The 22,774-nt window shown below is 36.3% G+C and overlaps 1 protein-coding gene across 1 annotated transcript in view; it reads right to left on the bottom strand.

Annotated features, from left to right (window-relative positions):
• The window catches only part of frmd6 (FERM domain containing 6), a 35,813-nt gene extending 18,836 nt beyond the window's left edge, over nucleotides 1-16,977 (bottom strand). The window contains exon 1 of the mRNA XM_006632407.3: nucleotides 16,544-16,977. The gene's annotated coding sequence lies outside the window, so the exon portion shown is untranslated. The remainder of the gene's footprint in view (nucleotides 1-16,543) is intronic.
• Between the last annotated feature and the right edge of the window lie 5,797 nt (nucleotides 16,978-22,774).

Genomic DNA, 22,774 nt, shown 5'->3' with positions numbered 1-22,774 from the left:
TATTCTTCTAAAATACATGTGGAAAGCTATAACTCACTGCTATAAGAAAACATTTACTTTACATGTGGTCCACGTGGATATTAAGAGAAGTAGTCCTCATAATCATCCACAGAAATGAAATACTCCCTTTTGTAATAATGTAAAAAATCCCATTAAATTGTTCATTTTCACATTGTTCATTTGCAGTTTAGTTTTCTTTAAGATGAATAATGTTATATATTATAAAACAATATGGTGTAAAATTACTATTTACAAAAATTACTATTTACTTGGCTTATCAAATACCATTTGCCTTAAATACATGGTAACTAAAATATAACCGCAGAGTTAAGAAACTTTATTTTGTACGTATGTACTTTAATTGTATAAAATATATGAATAACTACTTGTTGCCAATTTCCACATGAAAGTAATAAGCAAGCCTTTGAGACTGAAACAACAATTATTTTATGGTTGTTATTTTGCTATTTGAAATGCCAGTTACTTTCATTGCAGAAATGGGCTCAACTGATTGAACTGCCTTTGATTTCAATCCTCAGGACCTTAAGTACAGGTTTATTTCCTTGGCCCATTAGACCAAAAAGCCGCCAATTAACCACTACAGGCAGCTGACTTTATTCCAGACTCACAAGAACTCAAACTGAGAGGAACAGACTATCCGTTTAAATTGACCCAGGAGGCTCCATTTTGCTGTGCCCTTCCCTGCTCTGTTCTGCCCTTCACAGGAAAAAAAAAGGATCGGAAATGGACAATGAAATATTTAAGGGATTTCCAGGGCACAGTGCTAGTTGGCAGTGGGGACTGCCAGTTTTATAAATAGCCCAGTCTGCCTGGGTCTGCTGTCACTGCAACAGGAACCTAGAAAAAAGCATTACACTATAGAGAAGAGCTGAAGAGGTAAGCACCAGGTCTGTACAATTTCTGCTAGTGCCCAGCAGGAGTAAGAGTGGTGCCACTCTCATTTGATTGTCAGAAACCTAAATTTCAGTTTCAGGAATTCCAGTTATCGTTTTGAAGAATTGAGTGAATTATTAAATGTTATAATTACCATGACACTGTTGCCAGAACAGGTTACAGTATTGAAACATTTTATACATACTGTGTATAAATTTGAAATATACAGCAAATAATTACACAAAATAAGGTTTAAGATTGCATTTTGCTAGCAGGCTTGGAGAAACAAACATCATCACAATTTGTTTACTTTTTTTACTTTGTTATTTCTGTAACAAAATAGAACAATAATTTCAGATCTTACACATTATGTAGAGTATGCTGTTTCAATGATACCTGAATTACTTTACAACAAAATCTCATGAAGCTCGTTAGGAAGTGAACAGTATGTGGGAAAAGGTTTTGCTACTGTATGAGGTGTTTGAAAATCACAAAAGAATTTATAAAATATAAAAAGCATTAGCACTGATATCTAACTTGCTTTAACAAGCACACAGTGTATTATCAATACAGTAAATATGCTCAAAAAAGGCTCATAGAGGTTAACATTCAGACTATTCAACATCATTCAAAGAATTTTAGCTTTTGCTTACAGATTTGTAGAATAACAATTAATTTCCAAAATGTAGAGTATTACAATTTAAATAACAGGTCTTGAGGGAAATTCATCCCTCCTAAAGCAATAAAAAATTAAACTGTGACAGATCATTGATTTTCTTTACCAAGTTTACATTGCCTTTGGAAAACAATGCTTAGATTAAAGATATGTGAAAAGTTATTTTATGCGACAGGACACTCCAACAGAGTGCATTGTCATGTATAAAGATAAAAGGCAAATAAGCTCTGTTGAACACAGTTTAGTGCTGATAGATCACAATTCTATAATCTACCAAAACAAGCAATAATTAAACTAGCATTCAATTACTAAGGATAAAAATGATTCATAACAGCTATTGACTGCTGTTGTATAGTGTATACAAAATACTATCAAATTAATTTAAAGCAACAGCACTGAATGAATCTTAATAAAGTTATTTAGAATACAAATGAATATCTCAATTACGAGGGTGACTGCAAGACTCAGTCTTTTTACCGAGCCACTCCTTAAAGAGCATGGACTAGCAGTCCGTTTAAACTTCCTCTTCTCCCGTGTGCGCTCACAGGGTTCGTAGGTGAGCTGAGAATAAACATTATTGGCTATTTCAAATCGGGAGGGCAAAACAAAAAAAACAACTACTGAGCTTTTTTTAAAATGCAAAACTTCACGTTGATACCTTACAAAGTGTTAATCAATCTCAGGTGGGGATTTTTTTAAACTCTCATGTTCACAAGGGCGTCTTTAAAACAAAGCCATCAACACCCGCGGGCTGCAGGGCCAGAAAGTGAGGCATTTCCTGTACCTATGCCTGTACCTATTCCAATACCTACCCTTTTCACTTTTAAAAAGTCGATGGAGAAATAAGATTAGATATGCGTCTTCCATATGCATCATCACTATAATTTAAACCATGTATAGATATATTCAGATTCAAATATATATCAAGTATAAGCTCAAATGCAGGTAGAGTTGGGCATAGGTTCTTGAATATCAATTTGACACTCATAACTCACTGCCTGTTGAAAGACTAAATGTTAATTCAACATCCTCCTCTGACAGATAAATCAAGGAAGTGATTGCTGTATTTATACTGCTCTTCTGTGTTCAGAAGATTGTTTCTGATCCCCCCAAAACCAATATATCTCTTACATATATTCTCTACTACATATTCTACATTTGGACTGAAATATTACCAAACACTGCTTTTTCTTACGCATTAAAAAATGTTTTTTGTCTCATTTACTGTTATTTTAGGTGTCACAGAAGATTTCATTATAAAACATTTGCTTTCAACCTATACAAATACTGTATTTCATGACACTGCTACATCTTTTTAGATGTAAATATGTAGATTTATATGTAAATCAATTTTAACAATATACAGCTTTTTAAACAAATTTTATCCAAAACATTTCTCCAGTATAGCCCTATGCCAATACCTTGTACCTTCTAATACCTTCTGATGTAAAGCACATTCAGAAAAGTCGTTGTACTGAGCTGTTTAATCAATTTGATTCTATGGGCGCCGGAGGAGCACTTCAAAGATAACAAGCACCTTTCAGAGTGTTAGAGGCTCTTAATCACACACTTGATTTCAATGAGCACCCGGCACAAAGCAGCCTTTTACTTGTTCAGCCTAGAGTTGTGGGTTTTTGGAACCTGATTGGTAGAACAACTCTTTCACCATAGTGAAAAAATAGCAACAGGCTAGCAAAAGGAAACCACACCAAAAAATGTTTATCTGCCTTATTTTTGTAACGGAACCAAACAACAATTTCAGATTTTGCTCAACCTGCAGAACACAGTTTTTGACTGACACTTGAATGTCTCAAATGTAACAGAAGTGCTTGGGTAAAGGCTTTGCAACTGTATCCACAGTTTGATACTAGAGAAATCTTTTTTAAAAAAGCACATTAGATATTAGGGCTCACAAGCACATGGTGTGTTGCTTGTACACATTATACATACTTACACATACGAAAGGCTCGTGGAGGTTAACATTTAACTATTTAACATCATTCAAAGCCATTTAATATTCGCTTATACTTTCACTGAATAACCTCATATCCAACATTTAAACAACTTAAAAAACAGGCCTTGAAGGGAATTTGTCCTCCCTTCTAAATCTTTAAAACATTAAACTGTGATGGGTCATTGCATTTTATAAAGATTATTTTGCACTTAGAAAGCAACAACTAAATTCAACCATTTTAAAAAAAAGCAAGAAACTGCAACAATCAAAAGAAAAAAAATGCCGTACAACACCCATTTCAGGTGTTTGCTTTGCATGCCACTTATCCATATCCTCCATCCTCAATTTCATGATTTCATAATTATAGAAATAAAAAAAACAGTTCAATACTTGTGTCTGAGACATTTGTGCTCCAGGAGAGTATCTAATAACAGGTCAGTGATGGGCAACTCTTGTAGACCTTGACCCTAAAGTTGCCATAATGACAATGACACAACCAATGTCCCCTCCCCCCCCTTTGCCAAAAAAGTATTTCACTGGAACCTGCTAAAACAATGAACATTCACATTCTGTTCACTCCTTAATACAGTATGAGTGAACCTTTTTAAAAGCATCTCCAGAATTATTTGAAGTGCATATTTTGTTCTTATTTTATAATCCTTTATAAGAGGCCCTACAGGGGCCTGATATGGCCAGTGAGATACAGGCTGCTTATCATTGACCAAAATCAGACAGCAGGGTCATTGGAAGGGATAACTGAAGCTCAAGTCCCTCTAAAGAGTGTGACAGATTGGTCCAGTCCCATTAGTCCCACCTGAAGTGCAAATGTGGCACGATACATTTATCTTGCAACTTCTGATGTTGGCTCCAGAGACACTGGCACCAAATCAAAAATCACAGGAGTGAAAAAGCCAATAATCTGGAATTTCTTAGTGAATGGGAAAGACCGCGTTTTGCTCCGTCATTTCATTTTCCAAATTTCATTAATGTGCTAGACAGTATGTATCAGCAAATAATTAAAAGGGCTTCCTGACAAGTAAACCAACCATCAACCAAGAATTAATACTGCACATTTCACAGTCTCAAGATTAGGACAATTTAATCTTAAAATCGGAAAATGAGTTTTCATCTCATTTCAATCATTTCATCGTTGCGAATGGCTGATCAATGCACACCATATGGCAAAAGGGAGTTATTTCATTGTTGTAGGGCCATGCGCTAGAAGCCTCGGCTACTTTGGAAACACAGCAAAAGCACCATCTTGGCAAAAAGCAGCGTTCTCATATTTGAGGGTCATATTTTACACAATAAAATGTCACTTGTGGATGAGCAAGTAAGTGTTCATACACAAGTGACATACTGTCTGCAGGTAATGGTAACACAGCCACAATATGTGGTCAAGTAATTCAACAACAGACTCCTCTATAAATTTCTTCATTTAAGATCCACTGTTTGTTCTGCTAACATCAATGATTAAGGTTTAAAAAAACTTCTAAAAAAATCACAGGACACAAAAATCAATAATACACTCTTAAGACAGGTCCCTCTGAGAGGACTGGACTAGGGACCTAGGGGAAAGAATCTAAATTTTGAAATCTGAGACATCTGACATCTGAGAAATCCATAATTTAGGCTAATGAACACTTGGCATCTGGCTTTATGTTGGATGTTTCTGAACATTTAAAATACTAACATCTTCTCATATATACAGTATATGGTATATCAATACTAACATACTACTATGTTCTTATTATCAGAATGTCTAAAACGTGAAACATGAAAGACTAGAATTAAACTTTGACTCCATTCAGGCTTAGGAGAAATTTTTATAATTCACACTTTTTTGTGAACCTGAGATTTCTATTTTTGGAACATACTGAAATTCTACAAGCTTTTCATTGATTAGCACTTCACATGAAAACTATTCAAATTAAGCAGATATGATCATCATACACCTTGCACTCAATAGTACAGAAGTAAGGTACAGTGGAAATCCTGTTGTACTCCTCTCACTAAGTCGAGTAAAACAATAAGAAAACTCAACTTGTTGGGATGAATTTTACAAGAGAGGGATTTTAAAGTGGTTTAAATTTAACAGTTTGCATGGTCTAATATTTGAATAACCCTGGATATTTTACAGGTGTTAGATATTAACAGTATTCAGCACCAAGGCAATACCCTAGGCAGAAAGTACAGTGACTGTTTAACAATATGCAAATTAGACCTTTATTCAAAGTCTAAGAAGAAAATAGGCTTCACCAACATGGACAGGAAAGGGGCAGGGAGTTACATTTATTTATTTAAAAATGCTTACAATTTATTACAGGCTTAATGAGTGTGCAAATGCTTAAGATTCTGGCTTCCTGTAAGCCTCAAAACCTTCATGAAAAAAATAAATTCCTGCCAGGCTTGCACAATTTGAGATAAGAAGGCTGAAGTGATCAATATTCAAATACACACCCAGCACAAAAGAAAGATTCTCATGGCACAGTGAAGTCCCTATTACCCTGTCCAGCCTGTGCAAAGTTTGTTAGATTCCAACAGTGACAAACAGTCCCAGGTCACAGCGCTGTACAAGGAGAAGAGATTAAATGTGACAGAGGCCTGTTTTAGGCTTAGGTTCCAGGTGCATTCCTTTAAGGTTGTTGTCCTATGCCAAATTCCCCAGGGGGTTGAGAGACGAACTGACTGTTCACAATGACTGTTCCTGCTTGATTTAAGTGCTCTTGCTCATCCTGGTTAATGTCAGGTGGGTAACATTGCAGGGAGGATAAAACCATTGCAACCATTTAGCTGGGGACTCCCAACTCCATCGTCCATCTCGTGGCCAAAAGCTAGAATCAATCAGGAAAGCAGTTCCTATCAGAGCTTTACAAACACATAGATTACCAACATGGCCGTAAAAAGCCTTCAGGAAATCGGTGCCTTTACTAGGAATGCCTTGGATGGGAATTTAATAGTATTTAATAGAGTTGGACTGACAAGAATATTCAGAGCTTCAGTCCCTTTATTGAGAGGTGTGAAATTAAATTGAGATACTGTATGCATTATGCCATGTCATTTTCTCTAGGATTTTAGAAAAGACAACAACATTGCATTCAGCAGACCATGAAAACAAAAATGTTTAAATGACACTTTAGATTAAACAAGTCCCAGTGAAAATGAGCTTTTTGTCAGTAACGCAGGAAGTGAAACACTTCACCAGCTGAAAATGCAATACTTAAATGAACTCCTGTTAAAAATATTTAGCTGAGCATTATAATGCAAGATTGATGCAGAACACCATACAGCTGTTGTGGCACAGCATATTGTTAAAACATTAGCATAAGATGAATCATAAAAAGGGCACCCTAGTGAATTGCCCATATCTTTGGCAGTGCTAGCTTTTGCATTTATTGTTTTTATTCAGCTACTTAAAGAGACCTGCTAAATGCACTGTTCTGCTTGTAGGCAAAAGATGGTCAAGCTGTTAGTCGTAGTTTAGAGGTGATGATGTGATTCCTACTACCTCTCATGACACGGTGGCTTAATTAGATTCTTCTCTAACCCTGACAGTGTTGCCAGAGACCTCCAGCCAAACAGCCAGTTCAGGCCTGTCGTCGAAGCCTTACCCTGTCATGGCCATCTGGAACCCAGGCCTGGGCTGTGCTCCAGTAGGGCCCCTCTGAGACAGCCCAGACTCACGCCTCACATTCTGCCCTTCACAACAAAGCTAACCAGCAGAGCAAAAACAGGTATTCTTCATCTGCATGCTACTGACACAGCTACAAACATACTGTACATCTTCTATGATGGGCTAATATCTTTCATGGTGCCACAGACCAGACCATAAAGGGCAGGATTTGTTCTCTTGCACCTCTTTGTTTTCATGGAAGCCAAATGAGACGATAACTTCACTTGACAATAACACTTGCCACCAGTTTTTGGCGAGGGAATAAACAGTACAGCTGTTAATTCAGATCGTAAACGAAAATAAATATTTCTCCCGTAATTTCCTGAAAAGTATTTTCACTAGCAATCAGGGGCTGAACACTTTTCCTCTGTCAGAGCAACATGGATACGTCAATGTTTTAAGCATATATCAAGTACTGTCCAGAACTCAATGACAGAGAAGATTTTCTTTCAATTTAAGAAATCAATAAAAGCATTTAGGAAGTAAACAGTAACATGTCATGTACAGGTAGGTACAGGACACTAGAAAACTTAAAGAAGGATAAATGTGCTGTACACACATTTTCAAAGGATGATATAATAATAAGGGGAACATTTTCATCAAAAAGAGCATGTAGTACAACTTCAACAGCATGAAGTTCTGTACATGTCATACAGGTATAACAGCTAATTTAAAAGATTTTAGATGATCAAATACTGTAATAGGTGCTTAGCTTAAAATTGGTGATAGAAAGGCTGTTGTAAAATTGGGTTTAATCACAAAAAATGGAACCTTGATTATGCTGGTTAACACATTGAACTCTCTTAATGCTAAGTGCTCCTCCTTGATCCTAAAATCCCATGCTAAAGTATTTTATCAAATGTGTAAAGAAATAGAAATAATCAGAAATACAGGTTTATCTTGCCTTCTGAAACCAAAAACATACAAAGTTTAAACAAAGTTTAGAATTCTAGAACAAGAATTAATGTAGCAGCACCAAACCTAGACATAACAAATATAGATCTTAACACAAAAACTGTAATAAAATACATTATATTAAACCAGTGTGAACTGCATGTACTGTATTACCCAGTATCATATGACATAGGAACAGCCAGGCTAATAAAAGCAGAACCCCTGTATCTACATCTAATTGTGTGCTTTATAACAGCTGTGGAATGTGTACTAAATGATGTATAAATGAGTATAAATGATTCTAAAAAACTCAGCTTCTCTGAAACAGCATAGCAGGATCCATTCTATGTAGCAGTAGTGGAAAATAATACATGTATACAAACAGATTGTATGCTCCTGGAAGACAGCTTATGGATTAGAAAACATTCTTACTACCATTTTCTATATTATTAGCTGCTTAACATTGATATACACTCTTACCTTCTGACTAATACTTTTGAATACACTCTTAGAAAGAAAATATACATTCTTCAATGGTGACTTCTACAGCGAGACAATGGCAGGCTAGATTCCTGGCTATAGCACTCAAAATCAATGACTAGGAAGACTACAGTAACTGTGCTGCTGAACTAAGTTCTACAAATCCTGTGTTTAGTGAAGAAAACTTGGTAAATTCATATTTTACTTTATTTCATACAATAAACTAGTAATTTAATGTAAGCACAGTAATGTAAGGACAAATGTGAATATCACTTTAATCTAAAGGTACATACTAATGTGTTCAATAAAATTAAATTATAGGCAGAGAAATAATACACTGCTTGAATTACAAATGGAACCAGAAATCAGTCTGTTTCCTAAATGTGAAGCACCTAAATTTCAACACAACTTTACAAAATTCATTCAAATTACTAGGAGGAGATGTAAGTTGACAACAATAGCAGATATTAAATTAAGTTTACTAATTAAGCTTGTCTTTTTGTTTAGCAAGCGTTTTGTAAGAGATCTGCAGTAGTTTCATTTTAACAGTTTTTTAAAAGCATTTGTAACAGTTCTTTATTTTTAATTTTCTGTAGAGCATGGCATAAATCTTCACTATACTTAGCATCATTAAATACAATACTCATTGTGAAATTGTATAATCTTGGCTAGACTATCCTGTGAATCTGTCAGAGCCTTTTGATTCCCTCATTTACATACACTCGAAGTAATTCCCCCCAAAATATACAGTATATGGGATTTAGTAGCATGGAAAATACAACATACTTTAACTGCTAGTGGTGGTAACTGTAGAGGCTTGAGAATGGGAAAAATTGATTGGTGTTTTATTCCACTAAAATTAAAAGTAGTCAATGTATATATGTGTGGTTGTGTCAGCAAAGTATTGTAGTGAAATCTGGGAGCAATTTTCATTTCTGATGGAGGTACAAATCAACTCGAGTGAGACGGTTAACGTTGTCGGTTAGAGAAAGGGAATATTTCAAAACTTTCAATTATCTTAGTCTGTATTTTTAAACTATGAAATGGTCTTTGCAGCAGCTCTTTTTGTAAACACAAAAAAGCAATTATAGTTTTTAATGGTTTGACATCGAAATATCATCCAATTTCAAAAGTATTCAAGTACGTCTGACAAGCATTCAAAGCCACGAAAAAGAACTGACAGGTCAAACCTGTGGACTTCTTTGGAATTAACAGTGAAACAAGATCCAGAGATCCCATGTGGAAACTACGGAGACTACAGGGAAGTGCATTTAAAACTCAGACCAGCAGGCATTTCAGTAAAAGGTGGGAGTATGGAACAAGCTTCCAAGCCATGGCGCTGAAGCAGATATCCTGGTTTCTTTAGAGAATTGGCAGGATGAAACCCTTGGATCAATTAGCACTTTGAGCTAAAAACTGAAAGAGTAAGATGGGTTGAGTGGCATCCTTTCATTTATACGTTCTTGTATTTTTAGCAATAAAGTCCATGGCATTTAATTACAACACTGTAACACAAACATGAAATAAACTGAAGCCAAGAAAAAATAAACTGTGATATTTAACTGTCTGATTAGTGACAGGTTCCTTTTGTGAAAACAAAAAACATTCTCCTCACAAACCAATTGCAGACATCTGTTACGGCAAAACTGAACATTTTATTTTAAAACGTTTCCCAATTCAAAATATTTCTTGAAAGACGATCAAACATTGATTTCTGTCTAAGACAAATTTGAGTCTATCTGTATGATCTGAGCCTCCCTGGAAAGGTCAAATATAATATTACTAACATTAGCAATTGAAGTAAGATTCTGAAGGAAAACAAGTAATACTACACACCTAAACTGACAAATCTTCCAGACATGTCTCAGCATAACACGCACCAGTTAGTCACATAGTTTCACCCTTGTGCAATGCAAACTTCAGCGTTGCATTCCTGTCTCTCAATGCATGAGTAAGTTAGCACACTTTCCAAACTCAGCCGTTTTAGAACCAAACCAGTTCAACAGGAGTGGACATTAATAGTAATTCTCCATTTCTACTTTCCTTTCTCCACAGTTCCAGCATCAGTCAAAAGCAGAGCTTTACTTATCCACTGAACTGTTTTAGGGTGCATAAGTTAAACATACCTGAATCAGTACTGAAAAGCAAACAACAAGGACTGGCATTGGCTGAAACCAGAGGGTGTTCCTACCTCTGCATCAGGCTGGAAAAAATAGGTCTGGTAAGATTATATCACAGACAGTTACTCATGTTTGTAAAATTACAAAATAATTTTAGAGACTGGGCTCCTATCCTAGTGCATTAGAAGGTAGAGTGTTTGTCACTGCTCACCTTTTTCTGACAGAAAGAAGAAAAAGGAAATTTGATGTGTTCCAAGCACAACTCCGTATACAGAGGATAAACAGCTGTGACTCTTTGTTGATCTGCATTAGTGAAGCAAAGATTCTGAAGCATTCTGAAATCTGAAATATAACAGTTTCAGATTGCACTGCCACAGCTCTGCAAATGATTTAATTACTAATCCCAGCATCAGCCTGTGTGAACTGTAAAATCAGAGAACGTGACAGTACTTTCTAACTTTTTATCCTTGACTGTGTATTTCACAAATAGTTACTAAGAATTTAACTACAATGTAAACTAAGAATACAATTTAACAACTACGGTATATGGCTGGCAGCTGTCATTCCTTCTTCCGACATAGGACCAGGAGATCTGTAGTCACTGATATAGATGACAAAGTGGCATAAGAGATAAGATATTTTTCACTAAAGGTATGCTAAAAACAACTGTAATAACATATCTGCTATTTAAGAGCAGTGTTTTAATTGTTTGAAAATGTTTCAAGGGCAGTGTTTCAAATATATCAGTATTTATAGTGGTCTTCATTTGAGTAGCTACAGTACTATACAGTACAAGCTGAAGGTACTATAACATGGAACAGAAGAAATTTACTACTGTACATACTGTAACTTCAGGTGTGAACAAAACACAAGAGGCACAAATACCTCCCCATTAAGAGACGGGATTAGCACACTTGCTTATGTATGATGTCGCAAGTTACTTTTTGCCATTTTACAGGTCAAGAGTCCTACAGAATAGCTAGTTTCATCTTAAACGTGCACTTTGGAGGTGCAAGTCACCACTTATGTAGTAAACTCCTCATCTCACTCTAACTCACACAAAAGGAAATGTTAAAGAAACCCTTCAATGAAAGGTTTTTCATTTTTGGTTTTTAATTGATGAACTTGCCATCTACTTGAAGAACAGTTAACGCCATAAACATGAATTACCGACAAGCTCATCCTGTGAAGCTAGGTGGTGGGACACTACTCTTGATCAGAAAATGTCAATTGTCCCAGATTGATATGCAAATCTGTGAAGCACGGACAAATGCTGTAATTTTGCCATGAAAGGTCAGCCCGAGGCCAACAATGATCCCTATCAGTAAAGGTGCACACTGGCCAGTTCCAGAAAATGGGAGAGTGACTGTGTTGATGGAATGCTTTAAAAAAGGCACACAAAAAAAGAACAGGCAGAACTGAAACGACCCTAGGTCAGAAGAGTCTGGAAAAGAGGGCTGGAATTTACTCTCAGCCAGAGAAGAATTTCTTATAATCTGGTCCTGGGGGCACGTTTCGGATGTGGCACAGGATAGCGTGGCTCACTTGATCACAGAACACACCTCCAGATAGTTAGGGGGACTTGTAAAAAAAGGTCAAATAAAAGAGCACTTGCTTCTTTTAAATGGCTCCAAGGATACCTGAAGTAACAATCCCAGAGGGACTTCAGGGAATACACCTTCACAGAGTAGGGATAAGAAAGCACAATGCGTTCTGCTTTTACGACTTATTAATTGTTCTGACAAGTGACCCAAGAAAAAAAACTCAGTGTGAAAAACGTGTATGCTTTACAAATCATACGATTTACACCTCCAGTGTCCAACAGATCATGTTTTATGCCTGTACTGCAGCAAAACCTAATCCCATACTGCACAGAGAAATGGCTGGAGTCATTTTTTTACAACTGAACAAGAGACCTGCACTAAACCTGCTGTCAACTGCCACGTGCATCTATTTCCTGAAGTGTGAAAGTAATTTCTCCTCAAATCACTTCTTCCAATAAATTCCACAAATGCAAAACACCAAAAAAAAACGGCAAGGTTTTTACAGTACAATGCGTTTGTGTATCCTGCTCCTAAGGAAAATATTTCAGCTCAGCAATTTTTAAGAAAAAAATCAGTGTGTGAATGGAAGCAGGTTTATTTGATCAAACTCTTAAAAGGAAATATTTCCCCAAAAATGAGAGGGTTGATTTAAATTACACACAAATTCATCTAACCTCAAAACCTTACGGAAACAGATGACTACCTGACAAGGTGAAACAACATCCACTAGCAGATTATCAATACTGAAAACTGAAACGCACAGTTTTCATATATACAGTATTAACATTGGTATGCATTAGTCACAGTGAAGAGACTGCAGTGTAAAACAGGAAACAGGCAATTCCTGATTTAGAAGAACACATGGGAGATGTCATAATGAGATAGGAGAAATTTGGAAAAGCAAATGTAGATACAGGTTATCTACAATATAACTCATGTTAGACTATGCAAACTGGAGAGTTGTCGAAGGACAGAAAGAAGGAAACCTTGTTTTAAGAGTGGTAATAGATTTTAATGAGATAACAGGGACTTGAATAAGCAATCAAATTGGATGGACAGGAATTAACAGGCGGAAGGGTAAGATGTTAATATTTCCAGAGAATGGTGCAAATCTAAATTAAAATATTTAAAAACCCCGGAGCAGATTAATAAACATTTCTACCTCCAACATTTAGGAGCCAACACTCAGAAAATAATGTTCCCTTCCTCCAGACAAACATTTAATGTAGAAGACGACATAACTACTGGAAAACGAAAACATCATCCCCTCTCCCAGATGGAACCTGCCCCCCCTTCGCAAAACATAAGATCATGATGTTGGTAAAATATTCGAAGAACAAGAAACCACAGAGAGGAAATGTCTAGCATTCCTGAATACTGAAGCCACTTGCAGTTTCACCAACACCAATGACTAATCCCCTAAACTGTACTCTGTGGTAGAAAGGAAGGAGAGAAGCCATGGACTGTATAACTAAATTTTTACCTTTCAACAGCAACAAGAATGATAGATTAAAAAACAAATTTACCACATCATAAACATCAATACAGTTTCTTTAATAATTATGTTTTTATGTCATCTTCCTTTTTTGCTTCTGACAGAAGTACCACCAAGCAGCAGGCCAAAAGTTTGAGTCTATGATGGACAGTTGTGAAAAATACTTTGACTACAGCAAGTACAAAACAAAGGACAGCACATAAGGCTAACTGGACTGAAGCTATCCCAAACTCACTAGTCTGCAGGCCTGATTTTGCACGTGGAAACACGTTCAGTTTCAATAACAGCATATGAACTGACAATATTTAACCAGTTTACACAGATCAATGCTGTACTGTTACTCTTAATTCACAGTAACAAACCCTGTCCTTCCTTTAATTCGTCCATAATGTGCATTTCTCTTTAACCGCATAAGGCTTTGATCATTCTAAACTCTGGATTACTACATTGAGTATGGATACTATTTAGATACATTAAATACACCTGAAATGAACTCACCACTTAAAATAACAAGGAGTTATCATCTAGTGGACTAAAAAAAAATATTGTTTTAGACATTTATAAAACTTTCTAGATGATGGCGCACAAAAACTCTCACTGAGATCGTAGACAGAACAAACAAGATTTCTGTTGAACCACAAACTGTGATTGCACAATGGTATACTGTAGATGTACAATACGTTCATTCTGATAATAAGCACAGTCTACCAGATTAAAGACTACTATAAGATCCACCGAGTTACTCTGAAATTGTAACTTCCACCTCTGTATCCAGGCCTGATGACCCATTCACATTCTTCTATGGAAAACTCAGCAACACAGCGGAATAAACTAACAGAGAAGTACACTCCCTGCATCTATTTTTTTAATCAGTGACATCAGTCATAAAGTGTAGAGATTTTTCAACAATTTAAATGTTGTTTCAAAAAACCTTTGCATTTGAGCAGCTAATCAAAAACTTCACGTGACTTATACCAAGACAATTTTAGATTCTAACTAATTAACAGGGCATGACGGTACCAATGTGTGACCTATTCAATACCTTACTTGAACAGGTGACAATAAAGACAAAGAACACACCCCATGCTGATTCATATTACAGTTAGAACATAAAACGATTTCAGCTTCCAATTAAGGACTCTTATCGTAGTTTGCAGCCACACTGTCCTTTAATTACATCGTCGTTATCGAAAAATAACTCACCTTCATTCAAAACCTTCCTAACATTTGAAAACATTTCCCTTTTCCAAATCTTTCCAGTAAACAACCTCAGAGTAAGATTTTAGCGTATTTGCCTGTGAATTTAATTGAGATATTGGTAATTTAAACTCTTCCATTGCAAGAAAAAAATCTATAACAACAATCTGAAAAGAAACAAGAATTCCAGCAAATACGTCTCTTGGCCCCCTAAAAATGACAGAAATAACAAACTGTGCCGAAGCACCAGTAATTGAAGTGACACCTGCAATAACTTGAAAGCTATGTGAGATCACGAATACTGTCTTATGATTTCAACGATGTAAAAATGGTTAATACTGTGTCAATACATAGCCACGGTCTCACTACAGTGATTACGTACATTTAATTAGAACAAAAACCAATCGCTGACTATATCCTAAAAAAACTACTATCTGTTAGGTCTGTTCTTCTTAACTAAAAACCCGTTTCCAGAAAGCGGCCACAAATTTCCTGATGGTGTGCTTAGACTGCTGTCATTACTGAAATAATTAGATGGGGGCGGCTACTGTATATGATCTCTGGTTTAAGGACTTTAAGTTCTTGCTATACTTCAAAAATACTATGTAAAAACACAAAAAAGATGTTACAAACATGACCACAAACCGTGTGGGTCACTGTTCAAAACAAACGTGTGATAAAAGACATTTGGACTCGAGATGAAAATAACTTTTACAAGCTAGGAAGAGCTCCTGCACATTTTCTCAGTAATAACAATCAAATTCTTACAAACACCAAGACACAGACCGTAACCTTTTGGAAATGTCCTTTGAATCATTTACAATGAACAAATACATCACACATCCGTTAGGCTTACAGATGAAAGTAAAATGTATCCAAAAGTTACATAATTTCCTGCTTCGCTTTTGATCCTGAAACACAAGCCAAAAAACTAATGACAAACACACTATAATTTCGTCAAAAAAGTGGTTATTATACCATAATTTATTCCAGTGATCTACTACGTAGGTTATTCTAAAATAATGAGTGATGTAAACCGAGATGATCTATTTTATACTAGTTCAAGGTCCTAGTGTAGACAACTAATGATTTTAAATATAGCAATATAAACATCAAATAAAATTGACTAAATGACTTCTTACAATGTTTAGAAGGAAAACAACCCATCTGGTTCTGCAGCAAATGCATTAATGCATAAAGCGCCTTAGGCATTTTGAACTTCGATATTCAAAGAAAATAATATATAAAAGCATCAATTTTCGGTCAATTTAGTCAACTTCCAATCTAGTGATATTTGTATTTTTACCCAACCCATTCTATTACAAATGAATGGAATTTAAACTAAGATACTAAATAGCTGCGTGAAAACTTGACGGTTTTTATGCTTGATTTAAATGGAGCTATTTCCCGAATGCAGGTCTCTAAAGATAAGCGCGGGCTGCTGTACGAAGTAACACAGAATTCCGAAACAGGGAGCACACTGTTAGAACTTGTCAAAAACAAGCTAACTGGAAAGAAATACCATATACAGTATCCTCCTCTTAAAAGCAAACATACTAGTTCACACACTGCCGAAAAAAATGCTATAAAACAACGGTCATTAAAAGAGAACTTACCTTTTAGTAATCAGCAAATCCTACTTTTGCATAATACTGCAAAATCCATGTAAATCAGTTAAGTTTTGTTCTGATGAATTTTCCTTTTGAGAAAAAGAACACTTTATAAATTCCTAGCAGACCAAGTCGCTTGCTTGTAGTGCCACATATCTACTGGCAAACAGCTTCCCAGCACAATACAACATGTGGAATTGGAGGAAGGAACACTTCACCCATTGACGGCAAGGGGAAAAAATCGGATTTGAACTCGTTTCAAGTTGTCCGTCTCCTTGCACGAATTCCGGACCGATGCGTAGCATATCAATTAAGAGTCGCTCATCGATCTCGAGAGTGCGATTTTGCCAGGTGCATCCGATAGGATGAAACGAAAACAACGGATTTTTACTTCACCCCCGAAGAAGTGAGTTTAGTAGCGTCCAACTCTGCCTGTCATCCCTCGCCTGGCTGCTCTAGCTGTGCTGCTGCACACATTTTGGAAGTCTACTACGCTGAAAAAACACCCCCAAGCGCCTCCCACTTTCAGAAAGATGGGAATAATCTATACTGCGCCTTGGCGCTAGAACTTGGCGCAGTTCAAGTTTTGATTTTGGTTTAATTTATTCGTACGAATGATCATTATTTGGCTGTTTAAAAAACCTTCTGAAAGGCTTATTGCCTGCCTTGGGGCACAACTACAACCAAAAAAAAAAACTTATTACACCAGGAAAGTATATAACGAGGAGAAACGCCGGATGTCAATTAAAAAGAACAGTAGGCTGTACAATGCTACGAAGTTTAGTCTTCTTTTTCTGCTGACTGTCAGATATAAATACTTGAAAAAGCTGTCATAGCTGCAAAATGTATCCCCCCACAAACCAATGGGTATTTCTGGAACAGCATTCCTCGAAATCCTTGACATAGACTCTTGCACAATTAGGATTACACCCGTAACATTATAAAGCTTCTTCATCACAGAGATACTGATAAGAAACATGTTAAAGCCTAGGCAGGGAATTTCACTTTCGAATAAACTCGTTTACCAATTTGTTTTAATTTAAAAAAGTTATACATACAAGTTTCGAATGTATTTCACTATTGTTTGATAACAGCCAATATACTGTAGTGCTGCAGCAGTATGAAACCTTTTGCTTTTCTGAGAAACAGGGAACCATGCCAGAAACAGGCTTGTGAATCAGCTAGAGTGTTGTTATTTATCTTGCCTTTTTGAAGAAAGGTCAGATATCTTGTCTCTTAAAGGAGTTACTGATGATCTTAGCAACTTCACACCTGGTTTACTGGTGTCCCAGACATCCTTGGTTTTGCTGTGGCCAGTTTGCCCCTGATGTCAGTGTGTTCACTCGGGTGAATGCAGTTAAGACAGGGAATTCTGGAACACCAGGATCTTTGGAAAGTAAAGAATCTCATGTATTATATTTTGTTTGAGGTGTCAGGTGTTTTGTATAAGAAATGATCTATTTTGCCGACGAGCTACTGTATATACGTAATCATTTGAATCGATCGTCCTTTTGTGACTGTCAAGGACCAAGACAACCAAGTCTCATTAAGTCATTTCTACTTCCATTTGCCATGAGGCTAGGCTCACACTCACACAATAAAAAAAATATCCCGATGTTGCAAATTCCGAAAAACAAAATTAAGATGCCCATCAGAGCCTCTTAAAATAGGACAGGTTGTGTGACACATAACAGTTCTATTGTTTTGCTTCAACAATATGGAGAAAAATGGCATAGATTATGAATGTGGTCCAGTTACAGTATGTTAGGTCTACTATACAATTTACTCATTTTAATGAGTGTTATTTCTTCTATGGTTTATAATGTCAGTGCTTAATCAAATAATAGTTGATAACCTTTTCTGACACATAGGCCCTGAGGGAAATATTCATAGTGTTGTGCCTTGGACAGTGTGATTCACCACACTCTCCTGCCATGCTTAAACTGGTTTTCCCAAGGGGCTTTTTACTCCCTGTCTGAAGCTATACATTCTAAAGAATGCCATCATTCCCATTCTTTCATTTTTTGACACTATGTTTAATTTTTCCACTAATTATCTCCTTGATATTTTGATTTTGGGCTTCTTGATTCAATAGTCCTCCAGAATTCAGCTGAGGACAGCTGTTGAGTTGTAGAACTTTTTCCACCTCACTGTGGTGCTGGAATGCTGACACTCTTTACTCTCATAACACAAAACAAAAAGGCCATTATGCTTCTGACTTGGGGACACAAGGCCTCAACATCATCTGCTCTCTCACCTGTAAACAGCGCACCCAATATAAATATAGAATTATTTTGCCCAACAGAAGGCCTCTTTTTATTAACTCACTTTCGTGAGGACTATATTTCAATCATTTCAAAACCCATTCATTTTAACAACAATAGAAAAGGACGTCAATTTCCGCCATTGTTTCTTTTCTGTAATTCAAGCAACAGATGAGGGAAATTAAATTTGCATTTAATATTGTGGATACTTTTTCTACTCAAAGCTAAAGACAAGAAAATGAGTCACCTCTCAACATGCTGCACTGCAACTTGTGAGTATGACTTCAAAGACAACCTGCCATGTTAGAAAGTCAATGAAATCCTCACAAGAAGTCTAACTTTGATGTAAGCATGTGTAGTGGGGAGTGCAGGATGTTCCTCAGGAGATTTCCTTCTAATTGAAAGAATGGTACTGCAGGTGTATAGAGAAGCAATCTTGAATTCCAAGGTGAATCCTTCAGTTGTACTTGTTGTAGCCTCGTCTTACTGAGATTCATAAGAGTAGAAAACTCTAATCACCCGGACCTTCTGAAACTCTTTAAGGTCTGGTTAATTAAATTCAGTGAATGCAGCATAACATTTTTCACCGAAGGAGCAATAAGTAGAGATTTTTATGGGCAGAGAATCAATGAGCTTATTATCATTGTGAACAGTTTAAGCAGATTTCCAGACCTTGGAACGAGAAGGGTGTAGACAGCAAATCCTCTGAGTTGTGTAGCATTATTGACTGGATTACATTTTGTGCTGGCAATTCTCTCTTAATTAATTAGCTGGGCTGCAGTAGAGGGCTGCAGTTATACCGCCAGGGAGAGCGTGAGGACTGGCCTTTGTGTCTTGTGGCACCTTGCACAGCCACACGAGAGGAGAACTAAATCCACAGCTCAGCTTTACTCTTCATTAAGACACACAATCATGTGGGGGAAAAGAAGACCTAAAGAGAGGATTGGCGCTAATTTGCCAAAAATCTTACAATCGCTTGCCTAGGCTATATTGATTAAAGCAATATATAACTGCAGGCCACGAGGTGATGCAGCAACTTCAGTGCATATTGTCTGCAGACAGCTGGTAATGATTGCAATGAAAATGCTGCAAAAAACCAAAACTGTGAACCCAGCTACCATGACGGATATACAGGTACAGAAGGACTCCAATCGTCTGATGGGAGAAGCAACTCCAGGAGAATTTTCATTCCCGTAAACAGTACTTTTTGCACAAATCATTCAAAAATATGGAAATAGGAAATTTTGAGATTTTGTACTGATTTGTATTTTCAGTTTTCAGACGTGAAGGTGAATGAGATAAAATTAATATTTTAAATCAAGGATAACATATTAAAGTACATTCCTCATAACCTAGAATATATTCATAGAGTATTATTCCCTATTCAATATAATTAGCCCTTATACTGTACTTAACAGAAATTTTTTAAACACAATGTACTACTTGAATGGGACTTCCACACAGTTTTCTCAGCAGCAAATGTCTAACTACAGAATTATTGCAGTTTGGTATTCTGTTATTTTCTTCACCACTCTTTTGTTGCTGTTTTTGTTCTATTCACCACAAGTAAAATAGAAAATATAGTTGAAATACAGGTCTCAGATGTTCTTAAACACAAATTCCTGAAAGCTCCAGGGCTCAGAGTTCAATATACAGTATACAAGAGTGCAGGGATTTGACATTTTCTGTGTCTTTGTTGAGGTGCAACCTCCTTTTGTATCAAGACAAGTGACACTGTTCTGCCCTGGATTCCAGTTACTTCAGTTATGTCTCGTAGAGGCCTCAGGAGAAACACAAGCTTGTGCTCCACATTTTCTATAGAAGCTTGTTTCATAAGTAATTTCAACAGGAAATACTTTGAAATATTACATCTGAAACCCAGGCACGGCAAGGTGAGGCCAGGACACAATTTTGAAAGAAATGTTTTGAGAGTACATGTGTGTGCCTTTCATTTGGAGCATCTTTTAAAAAATAAACCGTGAGAGGTTTCTTCAATAAAAAGCAACAAAGAGCTATATTGTGTATAATGTACCAAGTGGAATGCATCAAATTAACTGAATTCTAATTTAAAAAGTAATAATGATTCTTGTTTAAATTAATATTTTACCAGAATTGTAAAACACAGTACCTTCAGAATTTGCTCCTCTTGCCAGCTGATAAATGTCTCAAAAATTAAAATCCATACCCAAGTTCTACAGTATATTATAGATATCTGCTTGATTCTGAACTCTCCTTTGGTAAGAAGCAGATAGGTATGGGTCATCAGACATACAGAGGAGCTTTCTCTCATTCCTAGATTGCTACTGTCTATGCTTCATTTTCAAAGGTAAAGCTAAGGCATGATTTTTGACTCAGATGTGTTAAAGTTTACTCCTACCCCTCTGCAAATTGCATGGATTTTCCAGTGACAATGTATAGCTCTTCATACGTTTAGTACTTTGATGAGTGGAAAATATTTTGGGAAGCATGATGGTGTGGCTGTTACTGCAGCTACCTTTTGTCCCAGATTTGATTTCTGTGTGTGTGTTTGCAAGTAATCAATCTACTGTCGCTTTGAAAAGAAGCTTCTGGTAAAGGAAGGCAGATTTTCATGATCCTTAACTGGAGTAAGCAGCCGTCTGATAACGCATTGATAGATTTCTCATGTTTTATACATTTCATTAATTTCCACAGGATCTACAATATGTCCAACTGAGCTACCAGGCTCAAATACATTCATCTATTGACACAAATAAGACAAAATATGTATTAACATGCAGTGTAAGTTAATAGAGTCAAAGACACAACACACCAAGGAATAAATAATTAAAATCCTAACCTTATTCACCAAATAACTTTTGTCAGCCCACATCCTATGTTCTGTACAAAAGTCAGACTCTTAATACTAAGAAGTAAAATAACAATTGTGGACTGGCTTATGCTTTTGTCACAGTGCTGCTATTAATTGCTGCTTTGGGCCCAGGCAATTCCTTGCCTTGCTGTCTGAGAGCTGATGAAGTATCATACACAAAAAGACTTTGAAATTGTGCTTGGTCAAAGCTGCTCAGACTGGCTTTTCTTTGATGTGTATAGAAAAGAACTGACTGGGAAACAAAACATTAGGAAAGATTACTCTCCAGACAGCACATTTCCTCCACTACCTGATCAGATTACATTTGCTACAACACAGAGCATGGAGCTCTAAAGGATCAGCTTCAGATTATTAGGGAGAAAGGCAAAAATGCCTAGAAAACAATTCTTCATTAGTATGACAAATGTTTTAAAAGTATAGTGTTCCAGAGAACCCCTGCAATTAAAGAGAGGTGAATAAAGGCACGTTTTTAATCATCATTTTCTTTGATGTTAATTTACATTCTTTTGTGATCTCTGAATTATCACCTTCCAGATCTTTAATGTATTAGATTTGACAAATTATAGTTTTATATTGTAAGTCGCAGAAATAAAAAGGGATTTTCTGAAAAACATTTTCTGGAAGCGCTGCATGATTTCACTCCATGCTTATCACTGTACTGTCTATTATTCTGGTCTCGACTTGATTAGCCGCTCATTGACAGGCTCTGTTTGGAAGGAAGATCCCTTTGTTTGGAAAGGAGAATTAGATAAATTGAAATGTCTTTCACTTTCCCCTGGGAGAGGAGAGGATCAAGGTTCAGCCCTTATGTGACACACATGCTTAAAAGTACAGCTTAAAAGGCCAATGACTCAAGATATCTACTATTTGCAATGATAAAATAATGCTTAGTTTAGTATCAATTTTGTGTTCTACAAAACTGGGGTAGACTTGGCTTGAAGACCTTTGTTAGCTACGTAAATATTGAAAGTGAATTTGAGAAATGGATTCATTACTTACAGTATTCTCAATATTATGGAATCATTCCTATTAAGTTTTAGTAAGCTGTATGCTGCAACTATCTCAGATAATCAGAATAAATGACTCAGTCATTACTGCTGGTCTCTAATTTGAGCATTTATT

The sequence above is a fragment of the Lepisosteus oculatus genome, chromosome 8, assembly GCF_040954835.1.
Source record: "Lepisosteus oculatus isolate fLepOcu1 chromosome 8, fLepOcu1.hap2, whole genome shotgun sequence".
In the NCBI taxonomy this organism is placed as follows: domain Eukaryota; kingdom Metazoa; phylum Chordata; class Actinopteri; order Semionotiformes; family Lepisosteidae; genus Lepisosteus; species Lepisosteus oculatus.
Note: the sequence above shows the minus strand (reverse complement) of the source record. Positions and strands in the feature narration are given on the sequence as shown.